Source organism: Euprymna scolopes, chromosome 32, assembly GCF_053919585.1.
Source record: "Euprymna scolopes isolate OS-2025 chromosome 32, ASM5391958v1, whole genome shotgun sequence".
Taxonomy (NCBI): Eukaryota; Metazoa; Mollusca; class Cephalopoda; order Sepiida; family Sepiolidae; genus Euprymna; species Euprymna scolopes.
Window position 1 is genome coordinate 88,458,384 of NC_136513.1, and position 10,895 is coordinate 88,469,278.

Consider the following 10,895-nt stretch of genomic DNA (forward strand, 5'->3'; position numbering starts at 1 on the left):
ACCGGTGTATCAACGTGATTGTTCCATACTTGTTTTGGCATTGGTTTCCCCGACATTTTTACTAATCAGAATTCTTTCTATAAAGACATTGGGTACTTACGGGAAGGAATACGTGAAAGTCGCCAACGTTCTAATTGAAAGTGAGTTTCTGTAGTAGTTAGTAATGATGTAAAATTATAAAGAGTAAAAATATAAATCTAAAGACTAGAATTGTCGGCATAAACTACTTGTTAAGATTCTATTGTAAAAGTTACGCTCTTCTGGAGGTTGAGGGCTCACTCCTAAGTTCGGGCAATACTCAAAATACAATTACTTAAGACTTCTACCCAATCAGGGCTGAAGGAACGAGAACATATCACTTCCGTTGATTAAATAATGGGCTTCGTCCGAAATCCTGTGCAGATTTCGGAATCCGACTGAAAGATTCCAGAGTTCGTCATGGCACACTTGAAAATGTGTTAGATAATGATTCCCGTATGGCCAGGAGGATGGGGCAGTAGAAGTGAGAGATGGTCCTGCGATTGCTCAGTGTTTTGAAATCTGAAATCTTAAATATTTCACTACGAGAAAAAATATTATGGAAATGGAATGTTCGTTTATCGTTTGCGAAGATGACTGTGATCGTGCAATTGTTCTGTGGGTTCAACAATGACTTGTTAAACCCATTCGAGCTCTAAAGTATTTCCCGCATGTTGGACACCTCTCTGTCTTTCCTAATGTCACATTTTCTCTTGCGTTCTTCATTGCGTGCGGATTCAGCAATTGTAGCCTTTTGTGAGTTCCGACACGCCAGCAAAATCTGTCTTGAGTAAGTTTTTCCGTGAGCTAGAATACAAACCAAACTGTTTAAAGGACACTTTCAGATTGTCCTTGAACCGTTTCCACTGTCCTCTTGCAGGTCGTTTTCCTTTGGACAGTTCACCTTGAATCCGGCATGCGGCATATATGACCTTCCCAACGACTATAACACTGTTATAGCATTGTGTGCAACCACAGAAGGTTTGGCCGGGCTAAAACCTTTGTGTTTGATATCTTGTCTTGCCACTTGATTTTCAACAATCTACGGAGGCAGGTCATATGAAAATGGTTCAGTTTCTTGGCACATCTGGCATATACACTCTATTTCACAAGCATAAAATTACACACTTGAAGAAAGTCGAAGGCAACATCTACCGAAACATTGTGAAAATAACACACAAGATGAGAATCGTAGTCTGAATAATACAAATAATACAAATGATTTATTTTCATCTAAACATTTCAAGAACATAATTTATTTTTTTTTCAGGTTTTCCTACAAGTCAAGGGCTCCATATGTTTGCTCTGATTGTTGGCGTGGTCACATCAATCCTTTATATAATTACTGAGGTGGTTGGAGTCATCAGCGGGAAGATCGGGAAGTGGTTGGTTGTCAGCCTTAGCATTTTGGCAGGTGCGTCATAGTGCCTTCTAAATGGAGGTGACACTTGAACGCCGTTTTTATTTTTTGTGCGTAATTTTTCTGCATCCACAGAAGATTGTGAACGGGTGCAGGATTTGAGGAAAATCAATTGCGATGCTTAAATGTCAGCAGATAGGATGTTATTTCAAATTATAGCGTGACAGACAAAAGGGTATTTCGAACAAAAGCATGACAGATAAAATATTTCACACTAAAACGAGACACACGTAATTACCATTTTGTCTGTCAAACTTTGATTTTAAATAAACATAACTTTGTCTGTCACGTTTTAGTTTGAAAAAACATTTTGCTTGTGACATTTCAGTTTGAAATAGGATTTTAAGTTTGAAAGATAATTTTGTCTGTCACGTTTTAGCTTGAAATATCATTTTGCATGTCTGTTATAACACCTGAAAACTCTAAAAATCAAGAGACTACCTTGCAGTTTTTTTGTCTTCAAAATTTATGTATTCATTTTGTTTTATTCGTGTACTGTTCAGAAATAATCTATATATCTATAAAAGTGAAAATATGTGTGTGTCTGTGTATCTACATTTCCCTCCATCAATTTTCGGTCTACAGACTCGAGATCTGACATAAGGAGTATTAACATTTGGGAAAATTGTTTTGATCGGTTTTCGGCCAGGAATTTAGCTGTTAAAGGGTTAAGAACTCTACCCAACTCCTCCGCCAATTTTGGGTCTAAACACTTCAAATTTTAGATATAGATTCTTTGGACATGGATCGAACTTTATAATTTGATTTGAGCCCAAAACAATAAATGCTAAGGGGTTAAAATTGGGGTCAAAGTTAAAAAAACTTGACCACTGCGATCTCTACCAAATTACTCAGACAATTTTAAGTCTACAGACTCGAAATTTGATATATAGGGTACTAAGATTTGGGAAAATTTTTGTAATATGGTTACGGCCAGAAATTTGGCGATTAAGGGGTCAATGTTCAACGATTTGACCTTTGAGAACTCTACCGAACTCATTCGCCAATTTTGGGTCTAAACACTTGAAATTTTAGATATAGGTTCCTTGGACATGGATCTAACTTAATAACTTGATTTGAGTCCAAAACAATAAATGTTAAGGAGTCATAATAGGGGTAAAATTAAAAAAAAAATTAACCTCTGCGTTCTCTACCAAATTACTCAGACAATTTCTGGTCTAAACATTTGAAATTTTACATAAAGGGTATTCAGAGATGAGGCAAGCTTTTTAATCGGTTTGGGTTGAAAATTTGAGCTACCAATATATAAATGTATGTATGTATGTTTGATCTAAACATTTGAAATTTTACATAAACTGTATGCAGACATAGGGTAAGCTTTTTAATTGATTTTTGGCCGAAAATTTGGCTGCCAAGGAGTCAAAGTTCAAAAGATTTTACCTTTGCGGTCTCTATCAAACTATTCAGCCAATTTTGAGTCTAAACACTTGAAATTTTACATAAAGGGTATTCAGACATGCAGCAAGTTTTTAATCAGTTTTTGGGCGAAAATTTCGCTGCGAAGAGGTCAAGTATGAAATAGTTAACCTTTGCAGACTCTACCAAACTCCTCCGCCAATTTTGGATGTAAACATTTGAAATTTTAGACGTAGGTTATCTGGATATGGGTCAAACATTTTAATTTAGTTTGAGCCCAAAACAATAAATGTTAAGGGGTCAAACTTTGACCTCTGCAGTCTCTACTAACTTTTCATTGTAGTAGTTAAGGAAGTCTATTATATAGAAAGGCATTGCCGTACATATGCACACTTTTTAATATATACATATGCACATAGAGTTATGAACAGTACAGAGAGACCAAACAAAGCCGGGCTGAACTGCTAATAAATTAATAGACTTCAGAAATAATAAACAATAATAAATAAACAATAATAAATAAACAATAATAAATTAACAATAATAAAAATAATATATAACCCAATAATAGAAAACCAGAAAAAAATCTCAAATTTGGATTCATAAGACCATAAAATTCAACCTTAATCCCCCTTCTGTGCAGTGGACAGAAACGTTGAGTCTCTACTGTTGCGGGTGATCATTGTGTGAATATAGTGGTTTCAGTTCTACAAAAAACAGGTCAGAGGATTAGTTGGCCAAAACCTGGTGACAAAAAAACCTATGGAAAGCAGTGATTCCTGGGGATACAGTGAAAAATCTCGGCATTTCTATCTCGTCGCGGTTAATCACCTGAAGAAGGCCAGAGGATGAGTTGGCCGAAACGTGGTGAAACAACCATGACGATGAGGATAACATTACGCAAAAAATAAATAAATACACACCTTGCAGATGATAAGATATAACTTGGATGTTGAGAGAGAGAGAGAGAGAGAGAGAGAGAGAGAGAGAGAGAGAGAGAGAGAGAGTTCAGAGGGCATCATGCTTTGTTTTAAATTCCATTTTCACCCCAAACAAGGCACAGTGTCACTTTGATGTAGAGGGCTACTATCGGGGACATAATTTGCAGGGATACTATGAAGGTTGTCTAGCAGCAAGATGTCTGTTCACATTACACTTGAACTTCTGCATGTCAGTACAGTTGGGAAAACAGGAACCCGGAAGGGAGTTCCTAAGTCTAGCAGTTCTGGGAAGAAACTATTAGAATAGAAGTCTTTCTTACATCTAGGGATATCTACTGTGTAGGGTGGGATTTTGCTGCTTTTTGGGTTTGTCGGGGGTATTTACGCTGAGGGGGGTACGAGAGCTTGTAGTTCGTCAGAACATCCACCATTATAATACTTGTAGAACAGGCAGAGGGATGCAACATTTTGTTGATGGGACAGTGGTAACCTAGATGACAGTTCAGGACCCATCAGGTTGGCGATCCTCTTTTGAATCCGGCTCAGGAGCGAGAGAATAGTAGCAGATGCACTAGCCCAAATGTGGCAACAACATTTCATACATGGGCGAATGGTGGCCTTAATGAGGGTATGGCTTCAATGATTCATGATGACAATCAACCAATGAGAGGCGTTCGACGTCATTATAAAAATACGGAATTTGGTATTCAATTTAGTTTTCTGTCAACCTCTATCTTGAAACGACTGAATCGTGACTGCATTGATTCTTCGCCGCCATATTTGTTACTAAGAATTACTCAACATTCGAGATCGTGACTGCAGTGATTCTTAGCCGATTTGATTTACTGCTGCCATCTTTGTTCAACATAATGTCTCAACACTTAACAGGTTATGGGGCCAGCCATCGTCTTTGCTTTGACGAATCGGAATCCAAATTCGAATTGTGGCAGGTGAAATTTCTGGGGTATTTTTTTTTTTTTTTTACAAGATGGTCACCACTTATCAAGGCCTGGAAGCCACTCAGAGATAAGGATTATTGTGTGTACAGTACGTTAGTGTTGAGATTTGATAAAGTGTCTATTTAAGGGGGCGGTTCATCAGGAATTTGTTTATGTTGGACTTGAAGACATCCAGGTTGTAGTCAGGTGGGAAACAGGCAGACGGAACAGAGTTCCACAGGCGTGCAGTTCTAAGAAAGAAGCTTTGTTCACGGAATCTACATTTTGATTTTGGCACAGATAAAGAGTGGGGAAAATTATTGACAATGGTTTCAGCTAGACGGGTGTTTTTCATGAAAGATTGGCGAAGGGGGACCAGAGATTGGCGCTCAGACGAGCACCTGCCATGTAAGTAACGATAAAACAAAGACAGGGTTGCAACATCTCTTCTGTGGGAGAGAGGTTGCAGGGAAGAAAAAAGGGCATCCCCCACTAAACCACAAAGTCTATTTTGTACTCTGTCAAGGCAGGATAGGCTGTTTTTAGAAGCTCTTGCCCATATATGGCAACAGTATTCCATCCTTGGACGTACTTGGATTTTAAATAAGTAGAGAATTGCATCAGTAGTGAGATATCTTCTGGAGCAGTAGAAGGATCACACCATTTTTCCAGCGACCTTGGCAATAGACTTGATGTACGTGTTACATTTCAGGTCAGGAGTAAAGGTCAATCCCAGCAGCTTATCAAAGCATGGAGCTTCCCCAAGTCGTGAGCCGTCCATTTCAATTGATGCCAGATGAACGTTGATGATGTAAAGATAGGAGCTTGGTTTTAGATGCATTAAAAGTAACCAGCCACTTCTTCCCCCACTGTACCACGCGCTCAAGATCAGAGGAGAGAGAATTAGAGAGAACTTTGTCATTTATCACCTTAGATGTGTTGCCATAGATAGTCGTATCATCAGCATATATGAAAACTACACAAAGTTATACAATCTTCACTAGAGAATCCTAACGACCCAGAATTTCTCGAAAAGCATTGAATCCATTTGTGTCCCCATTCCACTACGGATTGGAAGTCTTTCTATCATTTTGTCAGTCACGATTTTGTTTGACATACTATTTAGTTTGTCTGTCACACTCCTTTTTGAAAATCGTGTCTGTCGTTCACGCTTTAATCTGAAATATAATATTCTTTATAACCTGTTAGTTTTTAATATCATTTCGTCAATCTGTCACAGTATATTTAGAAATAGCATTATTAAAATATGTGTCTGTTTTATTGAAATATGTGTTTGTTTATTGAACTATGTTTTTGTTTTTATTGAAATATGTGTTTGTTTTATTGAAATATGAGTTTGTTTTATTAAAATATGTGTTTGTTTTATTAAAATATGTGTTTGTTTTATTAAAATGCCTTTGTTTTATTAAAATATGCGTTTGTTTTATTGAAATATGTGTTCGTTTTATGGAAATATGTGTTTGTTTTATTGAAATATGTGTTTGTTTTATTAGATATGTGTTTGTTTTATTAAAATATGCCTATGTTTTATTGAAATATGTGTTTGTTTTATAGAAATATGTGTTTGTTTTATTGAAATATGTGTTTGTTTTATAAAAATATGTGTTTGTTTTATTGAAATAAGTGTTTGTTTTATAGAAATATGAGTTTGTTTTATTAAAATATGTGTTTGTTTTATTAAAATATGTGTTTGTTTTATTTAAATATGTGTCTATTTTATTGAAATATGTGTTTGTTTTATTAAAATGTCTTTGTTTTATTAAAATATGCGCTTGTTTTATTGAAATATGTGTTCGTTTTATGGAAATATGTTTGTTTTATTGAAATATGTGTTTGTTTTATTAAATATGTATTTGTTTTATTGAAATATGTGTTTGTTTTATTGAAATATGTCTTTGTTTTATTGAAATATGTGTTTGTTTTATTGAAATATGTTTTTGTATTATTGAAATATGTCTTTGTTTTATTAAATATGTGTTTGTTTTATTGAAATATGTGTTTGTTTTATTTAAATATGTGTTTGTTTTATTGAAATATGTGTTTGTTTTATTGAAATATGTATTTGTTTTATAATAATGTCTTTGTTTTATTAAAATATGCGTTTGTTTTATTGAAATATGTGTTCGTTTTATGGAAATATGTGTTTGTTTTATTGAAATATGTGTTTGTTTTATTGAAATATGTGTTTGTTTTATTAAAATGTCTTTGTTTTATTAAAATATGCGTTTGTTTTATTGAAATATGTGTTCTTTTTATGGAAATATGTCTTTGTTTTATTGAAATATGTGTTTGTTTTATTAAATATGTGTTTGTTTTATTGAAATATGTGTTTGTTTTATTGAAATATGTCTTTGTTTTATTAAAATATGTCTTTGTTTTATTGAAATATATTTTTATATTGTTGAAATATGTGTTTGTTTTATTAAAATATGTGTTTGTTTTATTAAAATAGGTCTTTGTTTTATCAGAATATGCGTTTTTTATTGAAATATGTGTTGTTTTATTGAAATATGTGTTGTTTTATTTAAAATATGTCTATTTTATTGAAATATGTCTTTGTTTTATTGGAATATGTGTTTGTTTTACTGAAATATGTTTGTTTTATTGAAATATGTGTTGTTTTATTTTAACTATGTCTATTTTATTGAAATATGTGTTTGTTTTATTAAAATATGTGTTTCCTTTATTGAAATATGTCCTTGTTTTATTAAACTATGTCTTTGTTTTATTGAAATATGTGTCTATTTTATTGAAATATGTGTTTTATTGAAATATGTGTTTGTTTTATTGAAATATGTCTTTGTTTTATTGAAATATGTGTTTGTTTTATTAAAATATGTGTTTGTTTTATTAAAATATGTCTGTTTTATTGAAATATGTTTTTGTTGTATTGAAATATGTGTTTGTTTTATTGAAATATGTCTTTGGTTTATTAAAAAATGTCTCGGTTTAATTAAAATATGTTTTTATTGAAATATGTGTTTGTTCTATTAAAATATGTGTTTGTTTTATTTAAATATGTTTTTATTTTATTAAAACATGTCTTTGTTTTATTAAAATATGTCCTTGTTCTATTAAACTATGTCTTTGTTTTATTGAAATATGTTTTTTTTAAATATGTGTATTTTATTAAAATATGTCCTTGTTTTATTGAAATATGTGTTTGTTTTATTAAAATATGTTTTTTTATTGAAATATGTGTTTGTTTTATTGAAATATGAGTTTTTTTTATTAAAATATGTCCTTCTTTTATTAAAACATGTCTTTGTTTTATTAAAATATGTCCTTGTTTTATTGAAATATTTGTTTGTTTTATTGAAATATGTCCTTGTTTTATTGAAATATGTGTTTGTTTTATTTAAATATGTGTTTGTTTTATTTAAATATGTGTTTGTTTTATTAAAATATGTCCTTGTTTTATTGAAATATGTGTTTGTTTTATTGAAATATGTGTTTGTTTTATAGAAATATGTGTTTGTTATATTGAAATACGTGTTTGTTTTATTGAAATATGTGTTTGTTTTATTAAAATATGTGTTTGTTTTATTTGAATATGTATTTGTTTTATTGGAATATGTCTTCGTTTTATTGGAATACGTGTTTGTTTTATTGAAATAAATGTTTGTTTTATTAAAATATATGTTCGTTTTATTCAAATATGTGTTTGTGTTATTAAAATATGTGTTTTTTTATTGGAATATGTTTTTGTTTTATTTAAATATGATTTTGTTTTATTAAAATATGTGTTTGTTTTATTGAAATATGTCTTTGTTTTATTGAAATATGTGTTTGTTTTATTGAAATATGTGTTTGTTTTGTGTTGCAGGTGCTTTCATTTTGATTGCTAATAGTTACATGGCAAAAAGGTTTCTCCTGTATCCTACGTGCCACGTCATGTCCCTGATTTCAGCAGCCTTCTTCGTGTATGTCGGGGGATTTCTCACTTCAGCGAATAAGTGCGACTCATCATAATACCTTTGACCCTGCCTACGTCATTTCTGTCCTCAAATGATTACAAACCAAGAGTTTTTTTTAAGCATGAAAGATTTTATTTGTGTTCCCGATTCCGATACATTTAGCGATTTCGATTCCGATTATTCATAAATCTCTAAATCTTTAACCATAAAATTGTTATTTTGTCCCGATTACTGTAAAACCACATCTTAAATGTGCCTATATTTTCTCAAGCGTTAAAATACATTTGTAAGAGATGGTCTAGAGATTTTAGTCTCACTGGAATTTTAAATCAGTAAATATTTATTATTTTATTAGTAATACAAGCAGTGGAAGATGTTACTTAAACCAAAATCAAATAAAAAGGATGATTTAACGAATCGATTTTGGCATCGGAAAAGGGTTCAAATTTTTCCGATTCCGATGCCCCAAAAAGCTCCGATTTTTCCTATTCCCGATTTCGATTCCGATTAATCGTCCCAACACTGATATATATATATATATATATATATATATATATATATATATATATATATATATATATATATATATTCACTCTTCCACTCTTTCATCCCAAAATAGCGAACATTTCTGTAAAAGTCTGAGGACGCTACAGACGGCCAAAAAAACGGCCGTCTAGCCGAAACAATAATGTAACTTAACAGAAAGATACGGTAATAAAAAATAAAACGTATATATATATCGAAACTAAACACACCCATATACAATCGTCCCAACACTAATATATATATATAAATAAATCGATTAAAAACAAGATCGTTAAAATTCACCCGAAGCGCTTTTCGTTCAGACTATCTTTTCAAAGGTATAAGTCTCAAAATTTTTTTTTTTTTTTTAGAATATTTGGTAGTGGAATGGAGTAAGAGATTAGAATTGGAATTATTTGGGTAGTCACAGTTTTTTTTTTTTTTTTTTTTTTTTTAACTCCTCTCCGCTCTTACTCTATTCCACTACAAAATACTCTAATATATATATATATATATATATATATATATATATATATATATATATATATATATATATATATATATATACACATAGATATGCATATATCTGTATATATATATGAAGGCAATTATATATATATATATATATATGAGCAAACAGTTACTAAAATATGTTAAAAGACACTTTGAAATATATATATATATATAATTGCCTTCATATATATATAATTGCCTTCATATATATATACACACACACACACACACACACACATATATATATATATATATATATATATATATATATATATAATTGCCTTCATATATATATAATTGCCTCCATACACACACACACACACATATATATATATATGAAGGCAATTATATATATATAATTGCCTTCATATATATATATAATTGCCTTCATATATATATATATATATATAATTGCCTTCATATATATATAATATATAATTGCCTTCATATATATATATATATATATATATATATATATATATATATATATATATATATATATATATAACTTTAGTGATTAAGGCCACAAAATGGAATATAGCTAAAATTTATTGGTCAGAAATTTAAATATTTATTTTCGTAATATATATCTGCAATGCATATAAAAATTATCAGATACCCTTATGCTTACAATTTTTAATATTTCAGTTTTTTTACGCGTTTTGAATGGTACAAGTGGACTTAAGGAGGCTAAAAACAAGTTTTCGTTCGGTTGAAAACTTACCTCATTTTGACTTTTTACCTCGATATCATGTTAAAGAGTGCATATGTTTTTTTTTAAAGATTACCTAAAAAAATTAAATATAAATGTTGCACATGCAAATTGAAATAAAATAGAATTGCCTTCATTTTGTGTCATTAAAAATAAAATAATAATTAAAAATATACAGATGTTCTTTGCTTCTTTATTCCTTCATCGACATTTGACTTGATTGTGGAATACATTTTCTTACCGTCATACTAATTTTTCTTTTATTTCTGTTTTTTTTTAATATAGGAGATTTATAGACTTTAACGCTAGTTTCATGTGTTGGTAACTCCGTTGTAAAAATATGTACTCGATTCTTATGACCAGATTAAATAACAGATTCTCTGGAGAAGCTGTGAATTGAAACCCGACCGCTAGATTAAATTTCTGAAAGTTTGCCTTTATGCAGATAGATGTTTCCTGTTTGAATCATGCCGAATGCTGGAAGGTGACGGGGTCAAGTTAGTAACGACACGG

General features: G+C 31.0%; 1 long non-coding RNA gene across 1 annotated transcript; it reads left to right on the plus strand.

The window, feature by feature from the left end:
• Positions 1-1,292: 1,292 nt before the first annotated feature.
• Positions 1,293-9,155, plus strand: LOC145256123 (uncharacterized). Its single transcript, XR_013863938.1, has 2 exons — positions 1,293-1,432; positions 8,542-9,155. It is a non-coding gene; the product is annotated as an uncharacterized LOC145256123 (long non-coding RNA).
• The last annotated feature ends 1,740 nt before the right edge of the window (positions 9,156-10,895 follow it).